Source organism: Fulmarus glacialis, unplaced genomic scaffold, assembly GCF_000690835.1.
Source record: "Fulmarus glacialis isolate BGI_N327 unplaced genomic scaffold, ASM69083v1 scaffold38662, whole genome shotgun sequence".
Taxonomy (NCBI): domain Eukaryota; kingdom Metazoa; phylum Chordata; class Aves; order Procellariiformes; family Procellariidae; genus Fulmarus; species Fulmarus glacialis.
Genome location: NW_009199157.1, coordinates 8313 through 22201, shown reverse-complemented (window position 1 = coordinate 22201; position 13889 = coordinate 8313). Strand labels below are relative to the sequence as shown.

At 46.1% G+C, this 13889-nt stretch overlaps 1 long non-coding RNA gene across 1 annotated transcript; it reads right to left on the bottom strand.

Moving 5' to 3' along the window:
• Positions 1–917: 917 nt before the first annotated feature.
• Positions 918–8456, bottom strand: LOC104073411. The gene is made up of 2 exons (XR_683484.1): positions 8150–8456; positions 918–1336 (listed from the first exon to the last, which is right to left on the bottom strand). It is a non-coding gene; the product is annotated as an uncharacterized LOC104073411 (long non-coding RNA).
• Between the last annotated feature and the right edge of the window lie 5433 nt (positions 8457–13889).

The following is a 13889-nucleotide window of genomic DNA, read 5'->3' as shown; positions in this document are numbered from 1 at the left end:
AAGAAACATCCATTTCGTCCTGAAAATAAGTTTGAACCTAAAAATCAAGTTGTTGTGTGAGCAGGGGAACTGATGAAACCCATTCTCCTTCTGATTTGTGTATTACAACTGCTTTTTATTTCTTCCTTTCTTGGTGCTCCCAGCTCACTGTAATATCCCCAGGGCACCCTTATCCCCTCCAGACCTCCCCAGCAAAGTCCTCGGCTCTTCCAACAGCTTCTTGCTTTGCAGGCAAGGGGCAGCAAGTGCAGTCGCTGGTTCTAGGCAAGTACTGATTGACCAGCCGGTATCTAAATGCCAGCTGGTCACCTGCCTGCTGCATCTCAAAATAGATAGGGAGCAAGAGGTGTAATTGCCTTTCCTTCAGTAGGACATTAACTTAAATGTCTCTCTTCTATCCAGCTGCTGTTTTTTCACAAAAAAATTTTGCAGGAATCTTGGGTCTGTGAGACCTCTCTCTTTCCATCAAACTGGGTTGAATCAGGTCAGCTGGTTCAGAAGCTTTTGGAGTGGGGGGACTGGCACACAGGTGGAAGAACAACACAAGGAGGCTCATTGCCTTATAAACCCCGGCTCAAAAATAAGGCAGTTTTGGTGTAACAATGGGTCCCTAACGTCAGGTGAGGTAGTGGCTGTAACAGTGACCAACCAGTCTCTTCCTTTGGATATATAAAGGTTGTCAAGCTCCAGGACTGTCTATAGTGTGCTTACCGCTTATTTGCTGTACAGAGCCTTCAATGTAGAAATCAGGGCCCCGCTGTATAGGAACTGCTCAGGAGCCCAGACAGACCCTAACCTGAGTCACTTAAAGCTGGATTGACAAAGAGCAGGAGAAAGGGAAGAATAAATTGTCTCAGACTTACACATAGGAAAACAAAGGCCAAGATCAGCAACTCACTGAGGAATCCTGTGAAAGAGTCGGAAGGAGTCTCAGATGTCCACTGTCCCCATCGAAGGCCCTAAGCAAAGTCCACCTCAGCTCCTTCTTGCTTCATCATCCAGGCAGAAGTCACCCTTTCATGGGCATTTCACACTGATTCACTGCCCTCAGGAGCTGAGTCAGATTTACCCACGCTTCTCCTTTGGCAGCTGAGACCACATGGCACGCTGATGAGGAAACTTTATTTGTTGTTTTGTTTGGGTTAATTATTCATGGGTGCTGAAAACACTCGGAGCTGCTTTCTGAACAGTACTTGAGCTGGCGTGCAGGGAGGGACTTACCAAACGCTGGTGGCCGGGCTGCCTTTCCACGGCCAAGCTCTCTTCCATCTGATTCCCTTCAGCCCTTGTCACACTCCCCGTCTCTCATGGCTTTGGCTGTGCTCTTTGGCATTATCTGAATAAGAAAGAGGCAAATATTTGGAGCACTGTAGACATGCAATCAAAAATGGCATTTGACCAAGGAGGCACTGACCCTGGTGTGGGGAGAATATAAACCTGATCCTCTGACTGCTTTGTTTTTTCAGTCGCACTATACAGCTGAGGATAAGCCACTTGCAGACCTGTTTATCCTTCCGCAAAAGATGCCTTCACCCTCCAGATAACCTGCAACTGTCTGGAAGCCTTTTTCCCATAGGCAAGGCTCTCCCTCTTTAATGCATGCTCCTGGAAATCCATTTTTCATCTCAGAACAGGGCAGCCTGTAGCTTTAGGAGCGCTTTGAGGATGTTTACTGTAAGACAGAGCTTCAATTGATCTAAACACTTTCACTCGCACGCATTAGCACTAAACAGTGTTTTTCTGGGGTTATGGTTCCATAAACATTTACTGACAGGGGTACAGACCCTGCATAGAAGACTTAAGCTTAGCAAAAGTAGGATTACTTTCTTAGTTACTCTTCTGAAGACCCTTAGAAATCATCTAGGGCTACCCACTGGGGTCTCCAGGACAGAGGCTGAAGCTCTCGCAAGTTTCTAGGGGTACCTCTTCAGGCTAGTATTTGCTTAGAGAGCTCATTATCATGCCTTGGACTTCAACCAAGATACTCATGGCCTGTAGGCAGCAGCTCTACCAGGCAGCCACCCCACCCAGCCGAGCCAGTAAGTGCAGGGCTGAGTCTTCTGACTCCTGTGAATTGCTTTTTGCAATTATGCAGACAAGAAACTGAGCCTGTGCTGCAAACATTTCATCAGGACTTATAGAAGTTCAAAGTTTATGGGGTGGGGTTTTTTTGTTGGGTCCTAGCAAAGGACACTACAAGTCTACTTAGGCTGATACCAATCGCTGATTGGGTTTTCTGCAAAACCCAGAACAGGATTCATATTCCAACACTTGCTTCCTTACTTGAAATTTCAGGGGATTGTAATAGCCAAGGATTTGCTGTGAGCACTGTAGCACATCTGCCCCATAAAACACCAGGACACAGGAGAGGGTATTTATCCCAACTGGGCAAAATCCTCACCTGGTATAAATCAGCACAACTACAGAGAAGTCCAGGAGGCTGTGCCATACCACACCAGAAAAGAACCTGGTTTAGAATATACTTTTCATTCATTAATTCTTTGCCTAGAGCCAAGAGAGACCCCCCACGGGACACATCAGCTCAGTTTCATCTACTGCAATCCCATGCAACTGCACAGGAGAGGAATTCAGATCCTATGGACCATGCTCTCCACTGATGCAACCCTCTGCTTGTGTTAAATGAGCTTCTTGGGCTGAACAGTAACTGAGCTAAATACAGGTGTCATTTTCTGGCCTGTACGATGCAAGAGGTCAGCAGAGGTGACAGTGCCAGTGCTTTCGGAACTTAAAAGTCACTTAACTGATTTCAAGGAGTTTACACCAGCAGAGAGCTTGTCCGATGAGTAATACACATAAATACTACCTTCAGCCACAGAGATGAAGTCAGTCCCCCACCTGGCTGTTGCCTAAGTAACGCATCTCTAGGAGGGTATTTTTTAAGCCAGTGTTATTTATCCAGTAGATGGAAGCAGGCCTGTTAAGGCCATACCAGATCAACATATGTCTAAGCATGTGCTGAAGAACTTAATTAGTTCTCCCTGAGAAGAGAGACTCCCAGTGCTATTTAAAGGATCGTTATCCTATTGTGAGATGCCTTGGAGCCTGCTGTTAGGCTTAAGCTTAACAGGGCAAGACTGTAGTAGTTGGATGGGAGCAAGAAGTCTCCCCTCCATGCTGAGGAGTAATTGCTGAGCAACCGCAGGAGCTGGAAGGTCAGTGCAAGGAGCAGGCATCACAAAATCACACTGAAACCCAGTGTAAGGGACTTAATTCATGTCTGGGCTGTAATGTTGGCTTTCTATGAAGGGTCAAACTGTGTAGATCCCATTATTTTTCTGTTTTCTCAAGATCCAATATCATCTGCTGTGCTTTGGTGACTGCTGCTCAGGCAATTCCAGTGAGACTGAGAAGGGGTGACAGGGTACTGGAGTAATATAAGCCTGGAGTGAGCCACTGCCGAGTGTCTATGTCAAACATCAATCCTTATGTCATCGCGGGAGTCAAATGTAGGCAGTAGTTTCTTAGCATCAGCTAAACTGGACCTTACACAAGTGGCTTGGTCATAGTTTTCATGCCAAGGCTCAGTCATAGTTCTCATTTATAAGGCAAAAAATCAGAGGCTGTAAACTGAATGCCGATAAGGGAATTAGCTGGGTTCCCCAAAGATGGGTGGTTTTGTTACTCTGCCAGGAGGTAGCTCCTTGAGTGGATGAATCTTTGGAAAACTAGGCTGAACAGCCTCTGAATGATAAAGCAGGGTCCCAAGCATATTAAAGCTTGTATAAGCACTGGCACTCACCAGGGACACTGAGGCTGGATTGCAGAAGAGGGAGAATCCTGGACATGCTTATCTTGACCTCACAATGGCTTATACGTCACGTGGGACCTTGGTCTGCTCTTTGAGCTGTCAGGAGTTGTTCCTAGATGGGTTGTTATGGTAACTGCTAATGCCCCAAGATAGATGTTTTCAGGTGGCTCCAGGCCAGAAAATCAACACCAAGACATTCCAGATAATAGACTTCTGCTAAACTCAGTGCTGGCACCTACTTTATTTAACCTATTCACCAATGACTTATTGAACTCCATTCTCCAGGCAAGCCATATATGATGACAATAGCTGCTTGGCCTCAGTGAACCTCAGCTTCTAAAAGACTGAGGGGATCCCATGTGCTGTGGCTGAGTCTATGCCAGCAAATTAAACGTGCCTGGGACTTCTGCATTGAGAGGACAGCTGGCACAGAATGGGTGATGTTTTTATATTAAGTTCTTGCCCTCCAAATCTGCACGGTCACATCCAGACAGCCCAGAAGGAAGAGTCTCTGGCCCATGCTAGCTTCTGAAACACATTTGGACTGGGCCAAAACTGCAGTGCAATACTCCAACATTGTAACAGAGAGCAGTCATGTTACTGGTTAATTTATTAGTACTGCACTTGTCTGACTGACTGCTAGAGGTGGCAGCACAAGAAAGGAGCCTGAAACCAAGTGTGAAGGCTCTGTCAATGTGCTTGTGCTTATACCATGTCCAGAGCCAGCTATAGCTGTACACCCTTAGGAACAGTCAGTGACAGGCACACAGCCCATCTAGGAATCGCCCTGTATCACCCATTTCTATCCTCTATTTGAAATAGCTCATGGGTTAAGTGGTGGATTCACCAGTTCAAGACAATATCCCTCCACCTAACATCTAGCATCAAAACGCAGCCACAAATTATCAACAAGGAGCAGCTAATGCCATGCACCCACTGTCCAGCACTGTTGCTGACTACACAGTGGGAGGCCTTTGTGGTTGGTGCTCCACAGCACACAGCCGGCAAAGAGCATCTGGGTGGCTCACTGTGGCAGACGAAATTCAGGAAGAGTCGTGCCAGTTTCAGGAACTCCCACATCACCACCAGACCAGCTGAGCAGCTACCTGGCTCTGGGGCCCTGCACCGCCTCCAGAGCGAGCCAAACAAGTTCTGCCGTGGCGTGGCCCACAGTGCCAGGACTGATCACGCCTCGGGCATTTGGGACAGCCTGCTGCATGCCCCTGTAGATGCTGCTGCATCTCTGCTGGATGGCTGCTCTTTTCATGTCAAGACTCGCTGGTGGTCTCCTTTGCATTGGGCACTGATGGCTTTAACACCACAGGCTGGCCCAAGGCCACTGAGCTGAGGGGTTTCTCTCTCTGCTTGTTCATTCACATTTCAAGTCTTGTTTTGCTTGTTTTACCCACTTGCAAACCATGTTATTGTAATATGTAGCTCTCTAGGGCAGAAACTGTTTTTTAGTGTGTTCTTCGCTCAGCTTCTACTGCAACAGGATTGTAATCTCAATCACTGCAGCAGTAATGTGATTAACAAGCTCTGCACAAGGGGGAATTGCATCCTCAGTGGATGTGATATTCCCAGTTCTGGGCTGCCCATGTGTTCTCCCAGGGCGAGAGGTCATGTTGACTGAACTCCAAAATGGCTTGCTCGAACTTTTGAACGCTAAGATCCAAATAAATTTTCAGCATTAGCTGCTATGCTGATCCCTTTCTTGCCAAGCTGCAGCCTTAAGTAAATTTTTATGACTAAGTTATAAACCCCAGAAAACACGAGCAAGAAGTGGAAATGCTGACTTGGCCTTTGCTAAATGCCAATTATCTACAAAGGCATTAAGGGTGGGGGGGATGAAAAATAGGGTCATTTTCATGTTTTCTCTGGTTCAAAGTAAACTGTCCCGTGAGCCCCTGGTAGGAACACATAGCATACAGAGTGACCATTAATATTTATAGGCACGACACTGAGCTGAAGACCTTGGCAATCAGAGCAACTCCACTTTTGGAATTAATATAGCTCTGCTTGGCTGGCATCTCAGTACAAAAGAGTAAGTAGAAGATACCAGGATTTTCAGGGAGAACTTAAGAAGCAGATGCTGACCTTTGATGGAGAGGGTCCATACGTCACTGAGTTGGTAAAGTACTGAAACCAACTCTTAAATCCTCAGGGCTGCTGGCCAAACCCAGCACCATGTTCTCTATTCCTCTCTGTTCCTGTGGCTCCTAGGCAGTCCCAACACTGCGTTGGCTACTCTCCTCATATTCCCCAAGGTTGCACACTGTTACCCAGCTGATACAGACCAGCGTATCTCCACAGACTCTATTGGAGCAACATGGATTCATAATACCTAAAGATCTGGCCAAATAATCTTGAGGCTTAAAATGGTGCTGTAATCTCAATTGCAATGAAGTGCCTGCCTTCTCCTACTCTGTATTTCCTAATTCCCAGTTTAAGGGATAGAGAGAGCCCTCTAAAAACAGTCCTCTGCATGCTGAGGATCTGGCAAGGTGCTGAGTCACAGAGGCTGCACTCAGCCCAGGACTATGTACCGAGCAGGGTGATGACTGCCAAGCCACACAAAAGCATGTCTCAGAAATATCTAGGGGGATGATGCTACAATGATAGCTCAGTCACCCCCATGAGCCTTTAGAGAAATGTATCCCCAATACCTGGGCATTTATCACTCCTGCCACACAAAATACTTTGGGAGTGGCTGAGGTTGTCACAACCCAATAATCCTTCATGTCCAAGAACTCAAGGAGAGATGTGACTACAGGGAAAGACTGTTCACCCCTGACAATGCAGCCCTGGCAAAAGGAATAAAAGATTGGACAAAGGTGCTTGTTCAGGAGCCGGGAAGGTTTTGATGAAATCTAAGGAGAAAAATACTAGAAATCCCACTCCCTTTTTCACGTACTCACAAAAACTGAGCTGGAGCTTTCAGCAGAAGGCTCTAAATTTTCAAAAATGGCTAGTGACTTCAAGTGGGTACCTTGAACTCAGCACATGGGACAGAATCTACTGGTGATTTTTGCATTGCTGCAGTTACGCCTTGCTTTTGCAGCATGTGGGAAGGTTCATAGCATGTAATGGAAATCAGGCATCTGTCAAAAGAGCATCAGTATGTGCACTCCATCAACTGAGTCCCTCAGAATCCTGTTTTACTCTTGAAAATTCAGGTTGTACAATTTAGGAAAATAAACACTGGAAACAACAACAAATAGAAATGCTCCTGCCATTAAAAACAAGGTGAAGAGGAGGAGCTGAGCCAAGTTAATCAGAAGGCTGAAATGAGATGTTGGAGAAAGGGGCCGTGGGTGACTTGGGGTTTGCAGTTAGCTGAGCGATGTGAAATCTCTTGTGTCTGGCTGAGCTCTGAAAGGAAATGCTTTATTAAATCTTTGTGTGAGATTTCAAGCTGCCTCTGGACTGGAAAATAGGACCATTCCAGTATGTGGCATATGATCAGGAACTGAAGTCTTTAGTGCAGGTTTTTCTGCAGAGGAAACTCTGATCAGCATAGACATGTAACTCAGAGGGTTCAGGATTCAGAAAGCTGAATTAGACACAGTACATCCGTGCTCTGTTCTGCACCTCTTCTATCCGGTATCCCCAAAATGCTTCACAGAATTAATCATGCTGGCAGCAACAAGCCAGGCATTAGGAAAGACAGCGCAGCTGAGCATAAATTCACCCCACAGAATCTAAACTATCCTGTGGGCCAGTGGGTCTCAGGTCCATTATCTCAGCTTTCATTCCCACTGGAACATAATACTTGCCCTGACTGATCTCTTTTGCACCGGCTATCCTGGAAGTCTCTAGTCTCACTGTACTTTCTGCTGCAATCTGGGCACATTTTGGGAAGCTGCAGCCTCTTGCCGTCTCTGTCCAGCACTCATTGTGCTTTGCTGTAAACTGGTGGCTCAGGGCTCTTCCCTGTCAAAGCAGGATTGCACCACCCCCAAATACTTGCAGAATGTATCTACTAAAAAGAAATGGCAAGAGCCAGACACAACAAGAAAGAATGAGGACAAGTGAGAGGCTCCCAGAGCACTCCCCACATCACACAATCTCCCTTGCCCTTTTGCACATCTTGTCTCTCCCCCTATGCTTGGCCACATAATCAGGAAAGTGAGACCTGATCAGAGACAGGACAGGCATCATCAACGAGATTTCCTCCTCCTCTTACCCCCTTATTTCACACCACAGCACGTCTGGAGCTGAAGAGCCTTGAATCTCAGTCTGCCTGTTGGAGATTGCAGGGTTTGAGTTCCTGATCTGCTTTCTGCAAACCCCAATAGGAAAGTGTCCCAAAGGGCTGAGATACACAGAGCATTCCCCTTCCTTTTCACTGCCCCCGCTGCAGACAAGCTCCATGCCTACCTTTTATTGCTAACAAGAAGCAGGACAGAGCCATTCTGGATATTGGCTTCTTTGAGAGTCTCGTGCTCCTCGAGCTGCCTGGAGTTGTAATAAAATGTCTTCTTCCAGGAAGTGACGCCCTCCCGTACTAAGTGAGCCCGTAGGTCCATCACTGTGTCTCTGGGCTTGACCGTCAGGGGCATCATCAGGTCCTCGTCAGCCAGGTGCACTTTAATGTGGTACCTCTTCCAGCGAGAAAGGCTCCTTCGCAGCGTGTCCATCCTTTCCAGCTCACCAGGGCCAGTGCGGCAGAGAGGAACATCCAGCTGGGAGGTCGGTAAAGCAGGGATGTGGCTCTGAAGAGGCTGTCTGCCGTGAACAACTTAAAATGTCTTGCCAAACCTGTTCCTCCCAGTTGCCGTGCTGCATGCTTCACATTCCAGGGAAGAGCTCACCTGGCTCCAAGAGCCTGCTGGCTGGGAAACATCTCCACGAATCATTTCCACACACCCCTAAATCCCACAATAATTACAACGTCTTCACAAAGTGCTCTTCATTCCAGTGGCTCTCAGAGGACTTTAAAGCTGGATCTCCATAGCCATTAGAAACGTGGGTGCATGTGAGAAATGAATGGGTTTAGTAACCTCATGTCTCCTGCTAAAAAGCTGCCAGCTGTGGAGTAGATCAGTTCAACAAAGTAGGCGTTGAGGAACCTCACCACTATTTAACATGGCCATTTTAATGAAGAAAAGTACTCTGCATAGTGAAAAATTCCTCATGGGGGAGAGCCAGAGCACCCTAAAGGAGAGACAGAGCCTGGCTGGTGTGAACACCCCTCATTAGCGCAGTGCAGTTTCCCCCTAGGAGATATGAATAGTTATTGTAGGCAAACAGGCTGGGACCCTCCAAAAGGGGTAGGACTCATTCATTGCTCGTCATACCATCAGATATCTAATACTGACTCACACGTGCTCCTTACTGGATCATCACCTTGATTTCCTCTTCCTTTCAGATCCCTGCCTAATTGAAGGGATGGTCGTATCCTCCTCTAGCACGTGAGCAGGGACAGCATCACGGGGCTGCAGGCACACCACGCAAATAGGCGACAACAGAGGCCTCAGAATACCAGGACAAACAAGCAATACTTTGATAAATACGATACCTCTGAAAGGAAGGAAGCGATGCCAGCCATGGGAGCTGGCTGTAATTGAATGATCCTGCAAGGCAGACTCTGGCAGTCACAAGATGATACTTCAGAGCAAACATCATCAAGATAAGGAAGTAATTTTTTTTTTTCTCAAAAAGATCAAGTCACCCTCTTATCTTGTAGGTAATTTCCTGCAGCGCATATTACAGGAATTAATTCCCTTGTCCATTCTTGCCAACACAGACCAGTATTTTCAGACCAAAGTACTGCAAGATAGTTGACTTCAGAGTCTGCTCTTCACTAAAAAGAGGCTGCTCTTGCCCATTAGATAACAAAACAGTCAGATTTTCAGATACAGCAGCAGTCAGCTCCCATTGAGAACATGAGAGGTGTCCGCTCTCCCACTGAGAAACAAGGAGGTTTCCACCCTCTCTTCACACCTCCCTTCTTTTTCTCTCCCCAGCACATTATGTCTTGGCCAAGAACAGCAGCAAGTATCTTCAGTTACACTACAGGCAATGGAGATTTCCCTGTGCACTTGAGAAGAACTGAAGCTTCTGCTAGCAAGATTTTCTTTCCAGATTCAGTCACTGTAAAGGTATGATTGTTTTGGTGGGGACTGGGATTCTTGGGTCCTCACTGTGACACTGAGTCGCTGCAAAGGCTTGAGATGAGTCATGTCATGCCTTCGTGTTTCTGTTTGCTCATCTCATGACTGCTGCATGGTGTAACACGTGTCCATTAAGCACCTTGTGGGAAATAGGAACAGCTTTTCGCACAGTCATGGTCTGGAAGCATTTAAAAATGCCTGGATCTACAGATATGTCAATAATCTTCTTTAAGACAGGACAACACCACCCCTACTAGAGAAGGAGAAACTGAGGCACAGAGCTGTTAGAACAAAAAATGTCAAAGGTTAGGCTGTGGTCCGCATACCTAGGCATCTCAGTGAGAGGTCTCATTTTCAGAGACCTACAGAAACTTTCAAGCCTGGGGCCTGGTGTATCCTTCTCTATTAGAGTGACATTCACTTGGGGAGCCAAAATTCATCCCTGGTGTAAAGCCAGTCTCGGGGGTAAAGCAAGGGTCTGATCCAATTCCCAGTGCCATCCAAGGGCAGACTCTCATTGATGGCAGCCAGAACTGGATCAGGCCCCAGACACGCTGAGGTCTGATGGCTCCGGCTAACAGAATTTGCCCAGTGAGTGCCAAGGGAAGCATAAGGCATTCTCATTTCAGCAGAGCCCGTCTGGTGTCAGCAAGTCCATCAGCTCCATCCTTCTAGCATAAGTGACAGCCTGGCAGCTGCCAAATACCTCCCTCAGACACCTTTCAGACAGCTCCTGTTTATTTTTAGGACAGCTTTTTCCAGTCAAGGCTCAGATGTGTATCATTACATAGAAAGGGGGGATAGTGGCAGAAAGAAAACACACAGCTATTATTTTTATTTCTTTGCCTATGATGTGGTTGCAAACTTTTCTCATGTACCCCCATCCGCCCATATTGGGACCCTTCATTTTATGAAAAGAGATGGTATTCTAGCCTATGAAAGCCAGGATAAGGAGAAGCATAGCAGTGAAGTCAGCTTATGAAATATTGAAGCAGTGAAACCCTCACTGGAACACGTGAATGTCTAATGCCAGTTCCAATTAATTTTGAATTTTTCATTAAACCATTATTAAAACCAAGAGGACAGCAGAAATAAGGGAAATTGACTTGGGCAGTATATTAAGTACCTTAGTTTTGCTGGAGGATGTTTTATTATCTGTCCAAAGCAATTATTTCACCAGCTCCTGATGGTTTGTGGGCTAAACAAAGGTACTGGACAAAGTTCTAGATGGTCCTTCCTCAGAGTTATTTTAATCTCCATCTCCTACCCTGCACCTTGCAGCCTACTTGGGTGATGTCTCTGGTATGTCATATCTAGAGGACAGGACATAGAGTCAGAGTTCTGAGAATCTGTGATAACGTGTCACTCTGGCATTATTTACAAATCAAATAAAAACTTATTGACTTAAGCTTTTCCCCATATTGAGGGCAAACAGAAGACATGCAAACATTCAGAGAAACATTCATTAGGAAAGCCCGAAAAGCAATTTAAAACCCAGGTGGGGGAAGAAATAAAGCAACAGCATTTATAAAATGTTGTCTCCTCTTCTCCTGTTCTCAAAGCGTCCTTACTCCATTGACTAGAGCAAAAGAGAAACACCTGCCTAAATTAGGTGCTTCATTAAGATGCCTCAAGCTAGTTGAGGTGATCCTGGGCCTTATAATGTCTTCTTACAATGCCAGAATAGAGACACTCATTTCTTAGACTGCTTTTTTTCTTCTTTTTTTTTTTTTTGCCAATGGCTGTGTTTTGCTGCTTGCTGTGCTGCTCTCCTTGCAGAGGACAACAGAGAAGTGGGATATTGCTCTATTTCCTGGTAGCAATCATAGGGAAATTGCAACATCTGGGGAAAATTTGACCCTGCTTCCCCTGGCGGAGCCTATAAGTCTTTGGGGAAACCACTCTCACAGTGCTGGCCTTTCAGGTAAGAAAGATACTTTGCTGTTCCTGAAGCTCTCTGATCCCAGGATTTGTGGTCAGTAGTGCTGAACACTAAGGATTTTCCTCTGATGTTTGTTTGGGGTGAGTTTGTGTTTGGGAGCAGATAGACAGCAAGGGATGAAGCGTGAGAGATGACTGCCCTTGTCAGATTGACCATGCTATTCCTGCAACTCTACAGCACTGGGTACCAGAGAGGGGCTTTCTGTTAGACTCCCCTTAGTACACGATTCTGCTAGCGGGCACATTCTCTACCCCGTGATTGTCTTCCTGCTCTGTTAACTGACGGTGCAGAGGGAAGGCTGCAGCCTGAGACCCACTGGGTGCTGGGGAGCGCAGGGCTGGGAAAGGTTCGCTCACAGGGAGTGAGTGGCCATGCAGGATGAATCATGAGGCTTGACAGTGATAACTTAAGGTTAAAAATCTCCAGTCCAATATGCAGCCTGCCACCTAATTCATTCAGTGCCCCAGATATCTCGGGTGATGGGGCAGCTTAAGGCACTAGTATTTATATTCCTGAAGTACCCAGAGGCCCCAGCTAGAGCTGTACTACTATGTGCCAAGTGCTTTACAGATAAGTAAGATGAGTAAGGCCTTTTCTATCACCTAGTGCTTTCCTGCTCCTGAGATGTGCTTGGTTATAAAATGACTGGGCTCACTTTATATGTCAAGTTACATCTACAGCAAATGAACAAAGAGCTAATAAATGATTAATAAATGCTTTGAAAAATGGGTAATTAAATGCAACAGCTTTTTAGAGTCTAATGGATAAGCACAAAATATGTAAGCCCAAGTGATAACGCTTTCTGCTGATATAACTTATCTACAGCATACTGCTCACATCTGCAAGAGTGCTTAGGAATACTATTAACTTCTTGCGCACCAGGAATAAAGAGAGCCTTTCTGTGACGGAGGAGAAGTTCTCCTGGGGATTAGGGCAAAATCCTCATTGTTTAGACCATTTAAAATCCAGAAAAGCTGGAAGGTGCTTATGTTAACATATATGGGAGGTGTGAGTGATGAGGGAAAGTGACAGTCTCTGCACTGACTCCAGTCATCTGCCTGTAAAGCTATAGGGTCCTGTGCTCCCAGGCCAAATGGCCTCTCTGTTCCACTGAATTCCCAGCCACAATCTCCCATCCTTGCCTGGCACAAGGGAAAATGTCCCTTTCATCCTGCCCTGTTCCAGAAAACAGTCAGGACCTCTCCATCTGCTCTGGCAGCATAACAGATTTTTTTTTAAAAAGATGTCTCAAAAAGGGGAGTTGATCCTCCTTTCATTCTTTTTGGTACATATGAAGATTTCTGCCGCTAATGCAGCTGAAGTTACCAAGCCAGACAGATCCTGCTGCAGTATCGGAATCGGACTTCAAAGGATCCTACAACTTCCCTGGCTAGCTGCCCAGCATCAATATTGCATTACTGGGAGCTGGTGGACTCTGTTTGGCATGGGATTAAACTTAAACCAGGATCCAGAAAAGAAGGTACGTATATTCAGCTTTGAAGGAGCAAACTTGCCTGGTTTTGGAACATAAATGAACCTGCAAGTTTTCTGAGCAAAAATCGGATGTGAGTTGGTGACATTTTCTGGTGGAAAGGGAAATGTGAAGGAAAAAAAAAACAGTAACGCACATGTTAAATGAACCAGTCAAGTGCAGACAATGGAAAAGCTGAAAAATGGATATGGGGGAAAGCATTTTGCGGTGGTAGTTATTTCTCACTGCTGTTCTTTATAACTTCCCAGATGGGAGATTCATGACCCTAGGAAGAAGTCTGTATCCTCCAGGGTTTGGCCTGCAGCAGCCCATGACTCACTCGCCTACCAGGTTTGGCAGTAAGCTGAGAAAAAAGCAAGACAGCAAAATGTCTTGTGGAAACAGCAAAACAAGAGACAAATGAATTAATTGCTGGAAGAGTGAAAAAATAAACCTTTGTGCACAAAGGAGGGCCCTAGATGGGGAGGGGAGGGGAGGAGAGAGAGAGAGAGAGAGAGAGCGCTCATGCCACTGAGGAATCCAGAGGAGCTGGCATCCCAGGCAGCCAGCTCCATTTGTTTGCAGGCGAAA